General features: G+C 40.7%; 1 long non-coding RNA gene across 1 annotated transcript in view; it reads right to left on the minus strand.

Annotated features, from left to right (window-relative positions):
• The window catches only part of LOC135098330 (uncharacterized), a 50,234-nt gene extending 32,945 nt beyond the window's left edge, over positions 1 to 17,289 (minus strand). The window contains exon 1 of the long non-coding RNA XR_010266825.1: positions 16,897 to 17,289. This is a non-coding gene — a long non-coding RNA (uncharacterized LOC135098330). The remainder of the gene's footprint in view (positions 1 to 16,896) is intronic.
• Between the last annotated feature and the right edge of the window lie 1,765 nt (positions 17,290 to 19,054).

A 19,054-nucleotide genomic window follows, 5' to 3' on the forward strand; every position in this document is an offset into this window, starting at 1 on the left:
GCACCTAATAACATACACACCCTTCACTCAAAAATTTTAAAATCATCATGTCGACTCCTACTCCAGCCTCGGAGTCCCCATCTGGGGAGGGGACCATAATTGTCCCCAGGTCGGACTGCCTTTCTGTCGACGACCCTAAGTGTCTTGACACCCGCCCTCAACTTTTTCTTCATTAACTTCTGCAACATTCGCGGTCTAAGATCTAATTTTCAATCTGTAGAACACCACCTCTCCTTTTCTAAACCTCATCTTCTTTTCCTCACTAAAACTCAGGTGTCTGAGGCAACTGACAGTAGCCCCTTTTCTGTTCGCTCCTACTTTCTCTGTCCTCATTTTCGATCCAAAGCTGGACGCTGCGTTTATGTGCGCAATGACTTAACCTGCTCTCGTGCCCACGCTCTTGAATCTTCCGAGTTTTCCACCATCTGGCTACGACTACAGAGTCACTCTCATGCTAAATTTATCTGTGCTGTATACCTCTCACCTAACTCCTCTGACTATAAGAAATTCTTTGACTACTTAACTTCCAAAGTGGAGCACATTCTGACCCTCTTCCCTTTTGCAGAGATCTCCATTCTTGGAGACTTCAATGTTCACCACCAGCTTTGGCTTTCCTCTCCCTTCACTGACCATCCTGGTGAACTAGCCTACAACTTTGCTATCCTCCATGACCTAGAGCAATTGGTGCAACACCCTACTTGTTGTATTCCTGACCGTCTTGGAGATACGCCCACCATTCTTGACCTTTTCCTGACCTCTAATCCTTCTGCTTATGCTGTCACCCTTTCTTCTCCGTTGGGCTCCTCCGATCACAATCTCATATCTTTATCTTGTCCTATCACTCCAATCACTCCTCAGGATCCCCCTAAGCGAAGGTGCCTCTGGCGTTTTGCCTCTGCTAGTGGGGGGGACCTGAGGAGGTATTTTGCTGATTTTCCTTGGAATGACTACTGCTTCCGTGTCAGAGACCCGTCTTTGTGTGCTGAGTGCATAACAGAGGTGATAGTGTCTGGCATGGAGGCATACATTCCTCACTCTTTTTCTCGTCCTAAACCTTCTAAACCTTGGTTTAACACAGCTTGTTCTCGTACTATACATGATAGAGAGGTGGCCCACAAAAGGTACTTAAGCCTTCCATGACCAGAATCTCATGCACTTTATATTTCTGCCCGGAACCGTGCCAAGTCTGTTCTCCAACTAGCCAAAAACTCCTTCATTAACAGAAAATGTCAAAACCTTTCAAGATCTAACTCCCCTCGTGATTTCTGGCATTTAGCCAAAAATAACTCCAATATCTTTGCTTCTTCTTTCCCTCCTCTATTTCAACCAGATGGCACCACTGCTATCACATCTATTTCTAAAGCTGAACTCTTTGCTCAAACCTTTGCTAAAAACACTACCTTGGACGATTCTGGGCTTGTTCCTCCCTCTCCTCCACCCTCTGACTACTTCATGCCACGTATTAAAATTCTTCGCAATGTTTTCCATGCCCTCGCTGGCCTAAACCCTCGGAAGGCTTATGGACCTGATGGGGTCTCTCCCATTGTTCTCCGAAACTGTGCCTCCGTGCTTGCACCTTGCCTAGTCAAACTCTTTCAGCTCTGTCTGTCAACATCTACCTTTCATTCTTGCTGGAAGTTTCCCTACATTCAACCTGTTCCTAAAAAAGGGTGACCGTTCTAATCCCTCAAACTACCGTCCTATTGCTTTAATTTCCTGCCTATCTAAAGTTTTTGAATCTATCCTCAACAGGAAGATTCTTAAACATCTATCACTTCACAACCTTCTATCTGATCCCCAGTATGGGTTCCGTCAAGGCCGCTCTACTGGTGATCTTCTGGCTTTCCTTACTGAGACTTGGTCATACTCTTTTAGAGATTTTGGTGAAAGTTTTGCTGTTGCCTTGGACATATCAAAAGCTTTTGATAGAGTCTGGCACAAAGCTTTGATTTCCAAACTACCCTCTATCCTCTACCCTTCTATCCTTCCCTCTGTAACTTCATCTCAAGTTTCCTTTCTGTCCATTCTATTGCTGCTGTGGTAGACGGTCACTGTTCTTCTCCTAAATCTATTAACATTGGTGTTCCTCAGGGTTCTGTCCTGTCACCCACTCTCTTCTTATTATTCATTAATGATTTTCTAAACCAAACTTCTTGTCCTATCCACTCCTACGCTGATGATACCACCCTGCAGTTTTCCACGTCTTTTCATAGACGTCCAACCCTTCAGGAGGTAAACATATCACGCAGGGAAGCCACAGAACGCCTGACTTCTGATCTTTCTAAAATTTCTGATTGGGGCAGAGCAAACTTAGTATTGTTCAATGCCTCAAAAACTCAATTCCTCCATCTATCAACTCGACACAACCTTCCAGACAACTATCCCCTCTTCTTCAATGACACTCAACTGTCCCCCTCTTCTACACTGAACATCCTCGGTCTGTCCTTTACTTATAATCTGAACTGGAAACTTCACATCTCATCTCTAGCTAAAACAGCTTTTATGAAGTTAGGTGTTCTGAGACGTCTCCGCCAGTTTTTCTCACCCCCCCAGCTGCTAACTCTGTATAAGGGCCTTATCTGTCCATGTATGGCGTATGCTTCACATGGCCGGGGGGGTTCCACTCATACTGCTCTTCTAGACAGGGTGGAATCAAAAGCTTTTCGTCTCATCAACTCCTCTCCTCTAACTGGCTGTCTTCAGCATCTCTCTCACCACCGCAATGTTGCATATCTAGCTGTCTTCTACCGCTATTTTCATGCTAACTGCTCTTCTGATCTTGCTAACTGCATGCCTCCCCTCCTTCCGCGGCCTCGCTGCACAAGACTTTCTTCTTTCTCTCACCCCTATTCTGTCTACCTCTCTAACGCAAGAGTTAACCAGTATTCTCAATCATTCATCCCTTTCTCTGGTAAACTCTGGAACTCCCTGCCTGCTTCTGTATTTCCACCTTCCTATGACTTGAATTCCTTCAAGAGGAAGGTTTCAAGACATTTATCCATCATTTTTTGACCACTGCTTTGACCCTTTTATGGGACTGGCATTTCAATGGGTATTTTTTTTTTTATTAGATTTTTGTTGCCCTTGGCCAGTGTCTTTCCTATAAAAAAAAAAAATATGTATATATATATATATATATATATATATATATATATATATATATATATATATATATATATATATATATATATATATATATATATATATATATATATATATATATATATATATATATATATATATATAGCAGTGAAAGGATCAATAAGGACATAAATACGATTCTAGTATACCTCAGACTGTCTAATTGTTTGTGGTACTATATTCCTTTTCACGCCAGTCAAATATACACACAGTAATCTCTTACGATCCATCCCGTAGAATTTGTTGCTGCAAACTAGGAAGAGAGTTGAGTTTCAATATATGCGGCAGCCGGGATGATTGTGCGGCAATAATCACAAGCATATCCGATCCGGCAGCCGCATCAAGACACGGCGAGAAAACACAGAGTGTGAAAGGCGCTTTAAGGCTGATTTTGCTTGGTGCCTTTATCACTCAACGATGACCGTCTAGCGATTGTATAGAGCTCTAATTCTTTGTTTTTGAATGGGGCTGTTTTGCTTCGAGCGACAGCCGCTAGAGTCGTTAACCGTCATCATTGGCTCCGAATAGTCGCACGGATGGCCGGTGAGTATAATCATAGTCGTAAATGAAGATTTGATTGTCCAAGTCGTGGCTCCCATGTTTTCCGATGAACAGGATGAGATCCTTGTTGAGAAAGTTGCAAAACATCTCTTCTTGTCTTTGATCATTTTAACCAAGAGGTTGAATTGTTCAACAGAAGCGAAAAATATTCGGCAAACATGTTGTGATCTTCACGTAGGTGGTTTGCTATTGATTTCTGAAATAATCCCTATTCATTCCTCATTTCAGACATCAAATGTTTTTCAGCCCTTTTCCTCCGTACATTTGGAAAGGAATTTCATTTTCCATCTCTTCAACTAGAAGATATTTAATTAACAACCTTCTACTTCTGCTCAACTTGTTCAAAGCCATTTTCTTGCGACACTACCTTCATGGGACACTTCCTCAATGTGACTGGCTGTCTTGTCGAAAATCGTATAGACACAGACGTTCGAAGCAAAATGGTACACTTTCTATAATCCGCTTTTATGGATTTTGGTAAAACTTTTACTGTTGACTTAAACATAAAAAAGCTTTTGATAGAGTCTGGCACAAAGCTTTGATTTCCAAACTACCCTCATACAGATTCTATCCTTCTCTTTGTAACTTGATCTCTAGTCTCCTTTCCGACCGGTCAATTGCAGCTGCGATAGATGGTCACTTTTTTCTTAAATCTATTAACAGTGGTGTTCTTATGGGTTCTGTCCTGTCATCCACTCTCTCTCTCTCTCTATTATTCATCAATAATCTTCTAAACCAAACTTCTTGTCCTATCCACTCATGGTGATGATACCGCCTTGCACTTTTCTATATCTTTTCGTAGACGTCCAGTCCTCCAGGAAGTAAACAGTTCAAGCAGGGAAGCCACAGAACGCCTGACTCCTGATCTCCCTAAAGTGTCTGACTGGGACAGAGGAAACCTAGAATTGTTCAATGCCTCAAAAACTCAATTCCTCCATCTATCAATTCGACACAACCTTCCAGATAATTATCCTCTCTTCTTCAATGATATCAACTCTTCCCCTTTTCTACGTTGAGCATCCTCGGTTTTTCCTTTACTTATAGTCTTAACTGGAAACTTCACATTTCATCTTAAGCTAAAAACAGCTTTTATGAAGTTAGGTGTTCTGAGTCGTCTCCGCCAGTTTTTCTCACGGCTTCCCCTCCCTCCCCCCCATCAGGTGCAACTCTGTACAGGGGCATTATTCGTCCATGTATGGAGTATGTTTCACATGTCCGGGGGGGGGGGAGGTTTCTCTCATACAGTGCTTTTAGACAGGATGGAAGCAAGAGGTTTTCGTCTTATCAACTCCTCTCTTCTAACTGACAGTTATCTTCTATCACTATTTTCACTTTAACCGCTCTTCTGATCATGCTAACTGCATGCCTCCTCTCCTCTCGCGGTCTCGTTGCACAAGACTTTATTTCTCTTACTCTTATTCTGTCCACCTCTCTAATTCAAGATTTAACTAGCATTCGCAATCATTCATCCGTTTCTCTGGTAAACTCTGGAACTTCCTGCTTGCTTCTGTATTTTCTCCTTCCTATGACTTGAACTCTTCTAAGAGAGAGGTTTCAAGACACTTATCCTCCATCATTTGATTTTTCTGTTTCGAATTAAACTATGGGACCTGGCATTAAATGGGCCTTTTTTTTTATATACAATTTTTTGTTGCCCTTGGCCAGCGGCTTTCTTGCATAATAAATAAATAAATAAATAAATAAATAAATAAAAAAAATCGTGCAGCAATAATCGTTGAACAATCATCGTAGAGCGATAATCGTGATGATCGCACCGAGCAAAACTCGCCTTTAAGAGGAGGCAGCTTCGATGCAGAGGGAACTTGGTCTGTTGTGCTTCGTTACGTATACAGTTATATTTCCTCTTGTCGGCAGACTTCTGCGACAACAACAACAACAACAACAACAACAACAACAACAACAACAACAACAACAACAACAACAACAACAACAACAAAAGCAAAAATAACAACAACAACAATAATAACAACAACAACAACAACAACAACATGTAAAGAATAGTCAGTTTATCAGAGTAGCTGCCAGACACTGACAAAACACAGGATGACGCTAATCACTGGAATGGCATAAATCTAAACGCTGCTATCCCTGCACTGCGCGGAATATAATCCCAGTGACTCACGCCTGTGTGCTGAACTTACATCAAGGCTTAAGTGATGTATGCACAGCGGTCATGACACGTGTGAACAGTGGCCGTGCGCTTGTATGTATATGTATGTGTGTATGCAACTACGTTATCATCATTATCATCATCATCAGTTTCTATAATTTCAGTGCAGGAAACACAAAGGCCAGCCCAGCCTCCCCACTCATCCCTGTCAGCTGAGCGTGCGTACACACACACACACACACACACACACACACACACACACACACACACACACACACACACACACACACACTTCCTCCACATTCTTGCTTCCACCCCACCTTGCTCACTCCCCCTCTCCATACCAGTCTCTTCTTCAGCATTCAAATACCACTTCCTTCCCAATCAGAGTAACATCTCCTCCTCCTCCTCCTCCTACTCATACTCTTGCTCTTACTCCTTTATCGCGTTCTCTTCACCTCCCTTTTCTTCTTTCACCACGTCTTCTTCTCCCCTCTTCCTCCTTCTGCTATTAAAACTAAACAATACCAATAACTTGCATGATTTCTCTCCCTCTTCCTCTTATTGTTACTACTACTACTACTACTACTTCTGCTACCGGTAATCCTGCCGCTGCTTCTATCACCACTACAATTTCGAGACAACTACGACTATTTTTCCTATTATAGCAGTCTCCTTCTTTGAGATCCTCCTCCTCTTAATACTACCCATATTCCTGCCTCTTCCACACACCTCATTTTTTCTCGTCCTTTTTCACTTTCTTCTTTTTTTTTCTGTTTCTTGTTCTATTTATTCTGTTTATTCTACTTCTTATATTTCTTCTATTTTTTTCTTTTGTTCTTTTCTTTTGTTCTTTTCTTCTTCTATTCTTCTTTTTCTTCTTTCTTTTTTTCTTTTTTTCTTTTCTTTTTCTTTTCTTCTTTTCTTATTCTTTTCTTTTTTTTCTTTTCTTATTATTTCTTCTTCTTCTTTTTCTTCTTCTTCTTCTTCTTCTTCTTCTTCTTATTATTATTATTATTATTATTATTATTATTTTTATTATTCTTTTCTTCTTATTTTCCATTTCTTCTTATTTTTCATTTCTTCTTTCATTTATTTTCTTGTTTTCTTTTTTCTTTTCTTTTCTCCTCTTTCTTTTCTTTTTTTTCTTCTTTTTTTTTCTTCTTTTTTCTTCTTTCCTTTTTCTTCTCTTTCTTCTTCTCTCCCTTTTTTTTTCTTCTTCTATTCTTCATATTCTATTTTCTTCTTCTCTTTTTCTTTTCTTCCTTTTACTTTTTTTCTTTCCTTTCTCTTTTCTTCTTCTCTTCTTCTTCTTCTTCTTCTATTATTTTTTTTCTTTTTTCTTTTCTCCCTTTTACTTTTCTTCCTCCTCCTCCTCCTCCTCCTCCTCCTCCTCCTTCTTCTTCTTCTTCTTCTTCATCTTTTTCTTCTTCTCTGCTTCTTCTTCTATTCTTTTTTCTTCTTTTTCTTCATCTGTTCATCTTCTTTTCTTCTTTTCTTTTCTCCTTTTATCTTCTTTCCTTCTTTTTTACTTTTCTTTTTTACTTTTTTTCTTTTCTTTTCTCCTTCCTTGTTTTTTTTTCTTTTTTCTTCTTTTCTTTTCTTCTTCTTTATCTTCTTTATCTTTTCTTTTCTTTTTTTCTTTTTGTTTCTTTTCTTTTCTTTTCTTTTTTTTTCTTTCCTTCTTTTCCTCTTTTTCCTTTTTTTTCTTTTTTTTTCTTTTTCGTCTTATTTTCTTTTCTTCTTATTCTTCATTTCTTTTTTTGTTTTTCTTTTCTTTCTTCTTTTCTTCTCTTTTTTCCTTCTTTCCTTCTTCTATTTTTCCTTTTCTTTTCTTCTCTTTTTTTGGCTTTTACTTTTCTTCTTCGTTTTCTTTTTCTGTTTCTTTTCTTCTTCGCTTTTTCTTTTTTCTCCTTATACCACTAATTATTCTACTTTTACTTCTACTTCTGCTCCTGTTCCTTCTACTTTTACTCCTCAGTTGCTTCTGTAATGTTGTTAGTTCGTATGCAGAAACTACACTTTCTTTATTGCGGAGAGGTAAGATTTTCTCTCTCTCTTTCTCTCTCTCTCTCTCTCTCTCTCTCTCTCTCTCTCTCTCTCTCTCTCTCTCTCTCTCTCTCTCTCTCTCTCTCGTTCGCACACAAAAAATGCATTAGAGAAAGAGAAAATAATCTTCAGTTTGACACAACAGTTTCGACTCTCATTACGAAATTCTCTTCCTCAACACGACTAAACTTTTAAAACTCTGGTCTCCGTCATGAGCACTTTTCACAGGCCAAGGGGATGAGTACACGGATCCCCACTCGTGTTTTTTTTTTTTTTTCATACTGACGGCGTAGAATCCTGGTTAAGCCGCCAGTAGAAGCATGAAAGCACCCTTGAAAACTCCAATAATTTCCACTACAGCCTCTTTAAAGTAGACGTGGTAAGTTGGCGGAATGTCTTTTTTTTTTTCTTTATTTCGCGAATACGATGTTAAGAAGCAGATTTAGTTTCCCTTGCAGCAGTGGCGTGGAGAAGTGTGTGTGTGTGTGTGTGTGTGTGTGTGTGTGTGTGTGTGTGTGTGTGTGTGTGTGTGTTGTTCTTTCCATTGTTCCCGTCCTATCGTCATCGTCTTTGTTCTTTCTTATTGTTTCTTCCTATTACTATTATTTTTTTTACCTATTTTTTTTTATTTATTTATTTTTTTATTTTCATCATCTTTCTCCTCCTCCTCCTCCTCCTCATCATCATCATCATTATCATTAACATTCTCATTATCCTTCTCCTGCTCCTTCTCCACATCCACCTTCTTCGCCTCATCATTATCATCATCATCATCATCATCATCATCACCATCATCATACTCTTGTTGTAAAAAATAAACAAATCAATAAATAAACATGAATAGAAATAAAGAAAATGGGAATGACTTAGATTTGTGTAGCAGTGGGGGCTAACGTTGACACACACACGCACACACACACACACACACACACACACACACACACACACACACACACACACACACACACGACAAAGAACAGACAGGGTAGCAAGCGTCATGAGGAACAACACAAACCCAGGAGAAGCCAAGTGTCTCAAGAGCTGGTACACAATACAAGTGAGAATCTCTATATCTTCCATCTCCTCTTTTCTTCCTCTTTTTTCCCTTTATCGTATTTTGTTTCTGAACTCCATTCTTTTCTTCTTACTCTTACTTTTCTTTTCTCTTACTCCTGTCTTTTTTTTTCATTCTGTTACTCTTTTTTTCTTTTTATCCTATTCCTCTGAACTTCATTATCCTGTTCTTCTATTTCTCACTTCCTCTTATTCCTTTCCCTTTTCTCCTCCTACTTGTCATCGTGATCTTCATCTTTTTTCTCCTTCTCCTCCACCTCAACATTGTTTCCCGTCTTTTTCTCATCTTTCTCCTCCTCCACCTTCTCCTCCATTATCCTCTTCTCCCTGCACCAGTGCGCAACACAGAAGGGAGTGAATAGCAGTCAAACACAAGAGGACACTAAGAAGCGAATCTCCCGTAGCATAATATTCGTAAATTTCAATCTATCGTCGTCAATTTCCCAGCACTCCCAGTCACCAGTCACCCTAAGGCGGCCACGGCGGTGTCACTCGCCAGTCTCGCCACTGACCTCGCCTCTTATTCTTACTTTGCTAAATAAAAAAAATGCTCTTCATCTGCATATTCCCTATAGTATAATGGGAGTATTTTGCATTTAGTATGTATATAAAGAGTAATTTATATTTTATCTTACTGTTGAGCTCTGTGCCATAAAGAATCTCATACTGTATTTTGTATCCAGCGTGACAGTAAAACTGTTTTGTTTATTTTGTTACTTATCTTTTTATTTAGAAGGTATTTTAATAATCTGGAGTGTATCATGAAAAATAAGTAAACAGCAGGTAGTGAGCGAAACTCTCTCGACATACATACGAAGCAACCATAAAAGTATAACATTGAAAAATGAATAAATAAAACCTCCGACATGGACTAAACAGCACGTGACTTACAACCTTTGCACTCAGACACTAAACAGCACGTGACTTACAACCTTTGCACTCAGACACTAAACAGCACGTGACTTACAACCTTTGCACTCAGACACTAAACAGCACGTGACTTACAACCTTTGCACTCAGACACTAAACAGCACGTGACTTACAACCTTTGCACTCAGACACATAAGAAGAAGCCCGCAATATACGCACAGGGCATAACCGTAAAGCTGCAGCATGAAAAGCAAAACGAGAGGTGGAAAACGGCTTTCACTAGAACACTGAAAGCAAATAAATCTCAGCAGAGACTTTTCAATTAAACTATCACTAGAATCATAAAACACACACACACACACATACACACACACACACACACACACACACACACACACACACACACACACACACACACACACACACACATCCTGAAAACCCTAAATAGCTTCCACTGGAGTCTGTTAAACTGTCACTACATGAAAACACTCTAGGATGTCACAAATAACTTTCATTGGAACTTGTTAATCACTAGAATTATGAAAACATCTTTGAAAATCGAACTAGATTCTGCTAAATTATCAATTGAATCATGAAAATACCCTTGAAAATCCTAAATAGCTTCCATGAGAATAATTCAAACATTCTTATCAATCACAAATAACTTCCACTAAGTCTTTTATAATATCACTACATGCAAATGCCCTTCAAAACCCCAGATAGCCTACTAGAGCCTGTTACGCTGTCAATGGAATCATGAAATCACCCTTGAAAAAAAAAAAGAAGTTTCCTCTAGAGCCTTTTAAACTAGCACTAAAATCATGAAAACACCTCTGAAGACCCAATATAATTTTCACCACCAGAACCTGCAAAGCTATCTCAAATATTACAATACCCAAATAGTTTTCAGTAGAGTCTTTGAAAACCCTGAAGTATTTCCATTACGGTCACGAAAACACAACTGAAAACCATAAATAACTTCCACTACAGACTATTAACTGTTGTCACGATTAGACGCTCAAATGTTTGACGATAAGGTCTCTCATCTTATCTCACTTTAAAATCCCTCCCCTCTTGCCAACATCCAGCTTACCCCTTCCCTTCCCTTCCTGCTCCCTCTCCCCCTTTCCTGCAGACGACACACATGTGCAAGCGCACGCACGCACGGACGTACACACACTCACTCACACACACACACACACACACACACACACACACACACACACACACACACACACACACACACACACACACACACACACACATCTTTATCCTCTCACCTTATCTTTCCTTCCACATCTTGGTAGCTTTTCCTTTCCTTTCCTTTTCCTTTAGCTCTTCCCTGCAGCCCCTCTCCCCCCAACACACACACACACACACACACACACACACACACACACACACCCTCGCGGGTTCGAATCCCGGCCGCAGCGAGGCAAATGGGCGAGCCTCTGAATGTGTAGCCCCTGTTCACTTAGCAGCAAGTAGGTACGGGATGTAACCCGAAAGGTTGTGACCTCGCTGTCCTGGTGTGTGGTGTGTCATTGGTCTCAGTTCTACCCAAAGATCGGTCACTATGAGCTCTGAGCTCTTTCCGTAGGGGAACGGCTGGCTGGGTGACCAGCAGACGACCGTAGGTGAATCACACACACACACACACACACACACACACACACACACACACTGCTCTTAGCCCCTGTAATCATCTGCCCTGCGTGACTGCGTCCTCAGAGACTCGAGGACCTCAGACCTTGAGCGCCGCCTGCAGGGATCCAGTCTGCTTGTTAGTGGGTCTACTGTCTGCTTGTCTTTGTCTCTCTCCCTCCTTTAACTCTCTGTCTGTCTGTCTGAATGTATGTATGTATTGTATATACGTATGTATGCATGTTTGTCTTTGTCTCTCTCCTTCCTCTCACTCTCTGCCTGTCTGTCTATCTCTGTCTGTTTGTCTGTCTGTCTGTCAGTATGTATGTATGTATGTATGTATGTATGTATGTATGTATGTACTCATACATATATGTATGAGTATATGTATGTATATACGTATGTTTGTTTGTCTTTGCCTCTCTCTGTCTGTCCTTCTGTCTGTCTGTCTGTCTGTCTGTATCTGTTTGCCTGCCTCTTCCCCATCCTCTGTCTGTCCGCCTGTCTGTCTGTCTGTCTGTCTGTCTGTCTGTCTGTCTGTCTGCCTGCCTGCCTGCCTCTCTGTCTCTGTTTGTCTGCTTGTCTGTCTGTCTGTCTGTCTGTCTGCCTGCCTGTATGCCTGCTTGTCTGTCTTTCTGTCTGTCTGTCTGTCTGTCTGTATGCTTGTCTATCTGTGTCTGTCTGTCTACTTCTCTCTTTCTGTCTGTCTGTCTGCTTCTCTGTCTATCTGTCTGTCTGTCTACTTCTCTCTTTCTGTCTGTCTGTCTGCTTCTCTGTCTATCTGTCTGTCTGTCTACTTCTCTCTGTCTGTCTGTCTGTCTGTCTGTCTGCTTCTCTGTCTATCTGTCTGTCTGTCTACTTCTCTCTGTCTGTCTGTCTGTCTGTCTGTCTGCTTCTCTGTCTATCTGTCTGTCTGTCTACTTCTCTCTGTCTGTCTGTCTGTCTGTCTGTCTGCTTCTCTGTCTATCTGTCTGTCTGTCTACTTCTCTCTGTCTGTCTGTCTGTCTGCTTCTCTGTCCATCTGTCTGTCTGTCTACTTCTCTCTTTCTGTCTGTCTGTCTGCTTCTCTGTCTATCTGTCTGTCTGTCTACTTCTCTCTGTCTGTCTGTCTGTCTGTCTGCTTCTCTGTCTATCTGTCTGTCTGTCTACTTCTCTCTGTCTGTCTGTCTGTCTGTCTGCTTCTCTGTCTATCTGTCTGTCTGTCTACTTCTCTCTTTCTGTCTGTCTGTCTGCTTCTCTGTCTATCTGTCTGTCTGTCTACTTCTCTCTGTCTGTCTGTCTGTCTGTCTGCTTCTCTGTCTATCTGTCTGTCTGTCTACTTCTCTCTGTCTGTCTGTCTGTCTGTCTGCTTCTCTGTCTATCTGTCTGTCTGTCTGTCTGTCTGCTTCTCTGTCTATCTGTCTGTCTGTCTACTTCTCTCTGTCTGTCTGTCTGTCTGTCTGTCTGCTTCTCTGTCTGCCTTCCTGTCGTCTGTTTGTCTGTCTGTCTGCTTGTTTATATATCTGTCTGTCTATTTGTCTTTGCCTCTTCCTTATCTTCTAATTCAGTATTTGTCTGTCTGCCAATCTATCTGTCCGTTTATCTCTCTCTCTCTCTCTCTCTCTCTCTCTCTCTCTCTCTCTCTCTCTCTCTCTCTCTCTCTCTCTCTCTCTCTTAACCATGCCATAATAAGGAAGAACAGTGTGTGTGTGTGTGTGTGTGTGTGTGTGTGTGTGTGTGTGTCGTTAAAAATTAGCCGAGCAGTGTAATCGGTTCCACGGTTGCCTGGTTCAGAGTCCCCGCGCCGCTCCCTCCCTCCCTCCGTCCCTCCCCGTCCCTGTCCCTGCAACCTCCTCTCACCGCCCCTGTCCCTGCAGCCTCCTCTCACCGCCCCAAACCACACACGCACCCACTACATTATGCTTTTTGTCTGCATCTTAATTGCCTCACAACATCGGCGGAGCGAAGCAATCTGCCTGCTCAATAAAGGTCCGCCCGTGTTGATACTATACAGCTGGGGGAATAATGATGGTGATAATGTTCTCTTCGTATGAAATGGTCGCTTGTGACGTAAAAATATTTGATGTCTTGATGTACAATATTTGGTATTAATGTGTGATAGTTGGTCTTGATGTACGATAGTTGGTCTTAATGTATGATAGTTGGTCTTGATGTACGATAGTTGGTCTTGATGTACGATAGTTAGTCATGACGTATGATAGTTGGTCTTGATGTATGATAGTTGGTCCTGATGTACAATAGTTGGTCTTGATGTAGTTGTCCTGATGTAGAGTAGTTGCTCTTAATGTGCAATAGTTACTCTTAATGTACAATAGTCGCTCTTAATGAGGAATAGTTGCTCCTAATGTGAAACAGTCGCTCTTATTGTGGAATAGTCACTCTTAATATATGTCAAACAATATGAAATAGTTTTAAATGATATGAAATAAATACTTTTAATATAAAATAGTTACTAAAGAGCTGATTGTATATAGACTACTGTATATAGGTGGAATGATGATGCTCGTGATAATAATAATAATGATAATAATAGTAATAATAATAATAATAATAATAATAATAATAATAATAATAATAATAATAATAATAATAATAATAATAATAACAATAATAAATAATGATAATCTCAAATATAATAATCTCAAATATAATTAGAGATATATACAGCAGTTTTTCTCTACCTGAATCTAACTTTGACATAATACACGGCAGTAATCTAGAAATGGTCGGTTACATGAGGGAAAGTCGTAAAGTAAAACACTAAAGCTCTCTTGTGAAACTGTGGAGAAACTGTAATGGCTGGAGAAACTGTGGATGAACTGTAATGACGAGTGAAACTGTAATGACTGGAGAAACTGTGGAGACACTGTAATGACTGGAGAAACTGTGGAGGAACTGTAATGACGGATGAAACTGTAATGACTGGAGAAACTGTGGAGACACTGTAATGACTGGAGAAACTGTGGAGGAACTGTAATGACGGGTGAAACTGTAATGACTGGAGAAACTGTGGAGACACTGTAATGACTGGAGAAACTGTGGAGGAACTGTAATGACGGGTGAAACTGTAATGACTGGAGAAACTGTGGAGAAACTGTAATGACTGGTGAAACTGTAATGACTGGAGAAACTGTGGAGAAACTGTAATGTCTGGAGAAACTGTGGAGACACTGCAATGTCTGGAGAAACTGTGGAGAAACTGTAATGTCTGGAGAAACTGTAGAGAAACTGTAATGACTGGAGAAACTGTGGAGAAACTGCAATGTCTGGAGAAACTAATATTCTAAGAGTTCTTATAAAAAAAAATAGTAGGTAAGTAGTTATATTTTTCTCTTGGATATGATGACTGGTATAAACTTCCTCAGTCGTCTACATTTTTATAGGAAAAGCAGAAGTAATAGTGTGATGATAGCAATAGCCAGCAGAAATACCTGTTCATAAGTAGGCGGGTCATTAAAAGTGGCGTAGGTGGAATAATATGTTTTCTTACAAATATAACTAGAAAAAAAAAAAAATCAGATACCTCCACTGATCCTCCCCAACTTACCGTGATCTGCTGACAATGCTTGGAGGAAGAATCGCTGCTAAAAATGATTTGTTTTCACATAAAAAATTTCGTGAAGAGAAGAGAAAAGAAGAGAAAAGAAGAGCGAGCAGTGAAAGTCCCAGAGGGGAAGACGTGTGATTTGGAGTGACTCCACCGCCAAAGTTTTATTTATTGTCGTGCTTATGCTGATGTGTTGGCGTTGCGTGGAGTGGCCGCCAGATGGAAGCACTGCCCACTATACTCTACCTCGTATTCTTGAACCCTTCTACCCTTTACTAACTATTTTCGAAGACTACATAAATAAAACTAATTAACAATGTTTTTTTTTCCACTAATATTATAGATTTTGTTGATTGGTCAATAAAATCACGTAAACACTCTTGGAAACCACAATAACCGCAACTAGAGCCTCTTGAAAAGTAGGAATAATACGCAGAAATTATTCAGATGACAGGCGTCTGTGTCACCAGCACTCTCTCTCTCTCTCTCTCTCTCTCTCTCTCTCTCTCTCTCTCTCTCTCTCTCTCTCTCTCTCTCTCCGAGTCACTCATTTCTTCGTCTAACCCATATCTTTTCTTTCCACACACAAGGAGGGAAATGTTCGAGGAGGAGGCTGGAAATAGGACGAGGGAGGGAGGAAGATGTTAGAGAAGGAGGATGGAGTTAGGGCGAAGGAATGAGATGTTATAGGAGGAAGTTGGAGTGAAGGAGGTTTGGAGCTATGACAAGAGAGAGAGATGAATATAATAGGGAAAAAAAAAAAAGAGGACATAGAAAGGAATGGGAAGAAATTATGGGTCAGGAAGATCAAAAATAAAGTGTTAGGAATACTTATTACAGGCAGCACTGACAAGTAGCGCTAAACACAGGCAATTTTGCTGTCAAATAATAATATGATAAATGTTGGCTGTCTGTATTATTAAATGCACAGTTTTAGACGAGTCCGCAGATTGCCAAAGTCTGACGATGCAACCTCCGGTGTCCGTGACCCCACCTTCGAGTTTAAATCTTTACTTTTCACGCGTGGAGGGGGTAAAAAAAGAGGGCAAGAAGAAGAAAGTTCGGGATTTGGCTGCTTTTTCCACTTGAAATACATAGATAAAAAAAAAAAACCTAACCAGGCAGGAGAGGCTAACATGGGAGATAACTCAAGATTTCTCGATATCACGATACTCTCGGTTGTTCATCACTGGAACCGCGGTGACTCAGGCGGCAGCGCGTCTGACTATTACACTAGTGACCAGGCTTCGAATCCTTCTCACGACCGGTATTGTTCTGGGATTCACCCAGCCTTGAAGTGTGCACCGGGCAGCTGTGACAGGGAAGGTGAAGGTGGCGGAGCGAGAAACTAACCAGCGTACTCCAAATGCCAAGGCTGTCTGTCCTAAGCTCGTCCTATGCAAATGCTCACTGAATTCGGCACCTCTTTGTGATTGTCATTCATCTGTTCAAAAAGTATATGCATAGTTTCATCTGTACGCATGAGTCTCATTACAGCACCGGTGAACTCCTTAGGTGTTAATGAAAGAACGACACTTTATTTGTCTACCTCTGAGTCATTAATGTCATTAATGTCCTTGAGTGCTAATGAGAACGACATTTATTTCCTCTATCTACGTTGGTCGTTCACATCACCCAACCCTTTAGTGCTAATGAGAGAACGACACTTGGTACCCCCGGGTCGTTTATGTCTTAACCTCAAGTTTAATTAGAGAACTAAACATTTGCTACCTCCACTGGTCATTTACATCACCCCACACAGTAAATGCTAATGAGAACGACAATTCTTACCTCATTTCCTCTCAATCATTTGTATGGCCTCGCGTTAATGAGAGAACACTTGTTACCTTATTACATGGAGATCACTTATATCACCTACCTCTAATGTGCTAATGAGAGACGACACCACCTCGTTACTCCGAGGGGTCAGTTGTTTTGAAGCGTAGTTAAGGACACTTCAATGATGTAGTGGATTACGTGTATGTCATTTTGCGACACGCACACACAGCTAAGTTACTGATGTCCTGAGATACGCAGAATAAGAGTACCACCAGTAATTAATCAGCAGAGAGTCACTAATCACCACAGTCACCCCCACACACGAGTCAAGGCACACACTTGTCCACGCGCCACCCAGTCCCAGGAAACATCTGAGGTGCAGCGGCTCGCCAGGCAGGCAGGGGCGCCGTCCCGTTGCAAACAGTGACCAGACAATTACTTCCACACTCAACATTTGGGGTTGGCAGTGTGTGTTAGTGGTCAAGTGTGTATTATTTGCATTGGTTGAAATTACTGTTAGTCGCTTTAGTTGGTGTAAAGGTTAGAGATTACGTATTTAGACTACACTAAGTGATTACCGCAGCAGACACGCATCAGGTCTGTATGAAACGGGAAGGCAGTGCGTTCAGGCTGTGGTAAATACACTAAAAAGCAGAATACACTCATATGTGGTAGCCCTACTTTAAAAGAAGACAGAACAAGAAAAAAAATAAGAAGACAAGAAAAGAAAAACAAGGAAGAATAAATGGAGGAAAAAGAAAGAGGAAATAGACACAGCCAGTATCCGCCACGGTTGTCCTGTAGACTGCGTCACCACCTCCATCACATGACATGTACAAAATTTGACTTATCCAGGGCGCCTAACAGTTTCGTCACAGCAATCCCACGCGGTTTCACGGAGCAGAGTGGAAGCAACAGCCACTGAAAGGCTTGAACTGCTCCATCACTCTAAGTTGTCGTTCGTGTTTCGAGGTGATATCCTTAACTTGCACCTCAATATTTCATTAAGCCTGAGAAGAACCCGTGCCAGTCACAGGGTTGAGGTAGAAGACAGCATGGGTAGCAGTAACTGAGCACAAGAGACTGAAGAACCCGTGCCAGTCGTGGGGATGAGCTACAAGAAAGTATGAGTAACAATAACTGAGCACAAGAGACTGAGAAGAATCCCTGCCAGTCGGACAGAGCCTTAGGATAGCACGAATAATATTAAGAGACTAATTCCACACATACGAACTTCAAAATGTCCCATATCTGAGTTTTTGTTTTTTCTTTTTTTGAAGTATGTCCTAGAACGTTGCCACTGTTATGGATGCCGAGTCATTAAGGGGCTTTAAAAAAAGATTACATAAATTCATATATGAGGACGATGAGTGAAAGAAACAGGTTGGTATGTTTTCTGCAGGGACTGCCAGACGTAGAGTACTGCAAGCAACCACCGGTCCACTAGCGGCGTGCTGTTCTGTCGTAATCTTGACCGCTGATGTCTCTCTCGGCGCTTGTTATCTACACTTCTCTTTCCTTTACTGCTTTTTGTACTTGATTTGTATTATTTTCTTTTATTTTTTTTTTCTGAGGTTTATGTAAAATTATAAACATACATTTATCGTGTTATTATTACTTTCACCAACCATTAATTGCATAAACACCTTTTTTGCATGTTTCATATATATTGTCCGACTCCTTAGGGCGCGATAGACTCAACAACAACAGCTGTCATCGGCGCCACAAGGAGGCACTGCAAGACCAGAAGCAAGTTTTACCCACAGCGCATCATTTCTGTTACACTAACTACACTCGCCAAGTCTTTGGAATCTCCTTCAATAATTTTTTGTTTGACAGCGGCATATTAAGCGTTTCTCTCTCTCTCTCTCTCTCTCTCTCTCTCTCTCTCTCTCTCTCTCTCTCTCTCTCTCTCTCTCTCTCTCTCTCTCTCTCTCTCTCTCTCTCTCTAATGTTTGGTTCGTAAATGTTATTATTTCTGATTATTACACTTACATAAAGAATATATCTATCTATCTATTTATCTATCTATTTATCTGTCTATCTACACCTATCTATCAATGTACATTTATCCATCTCCACACATCTATCTATATATCTATCTATTTATCTATCTATAAATCTACCTACTTACTTACGTACCTATCTATCGATCCATAATTTTACTTTTTTACACATATCTATCTATCCATCTGTCTGTCTATCTATTTATTTATCTACCAATCTATCAAGCTATACGTATGAGAGCCCCGTGGCAG

The sequence above is a fragment of the Scylla paramamosain genome, unplaced genomic scaffold, assembly GCF_035594125.1.
Source record: "Scylla paramamosain isolate STU-SP2022 unplaced genomic scaffold, ASM3559412v1 Contig56, whole genome shotgun sequence".
Lineage (NCBI taxonomy): Eukaryota > Metazoa > Arthropoda > Malacostraca > Decapoda > Portunidae > Scylla > Scylla paramamosain.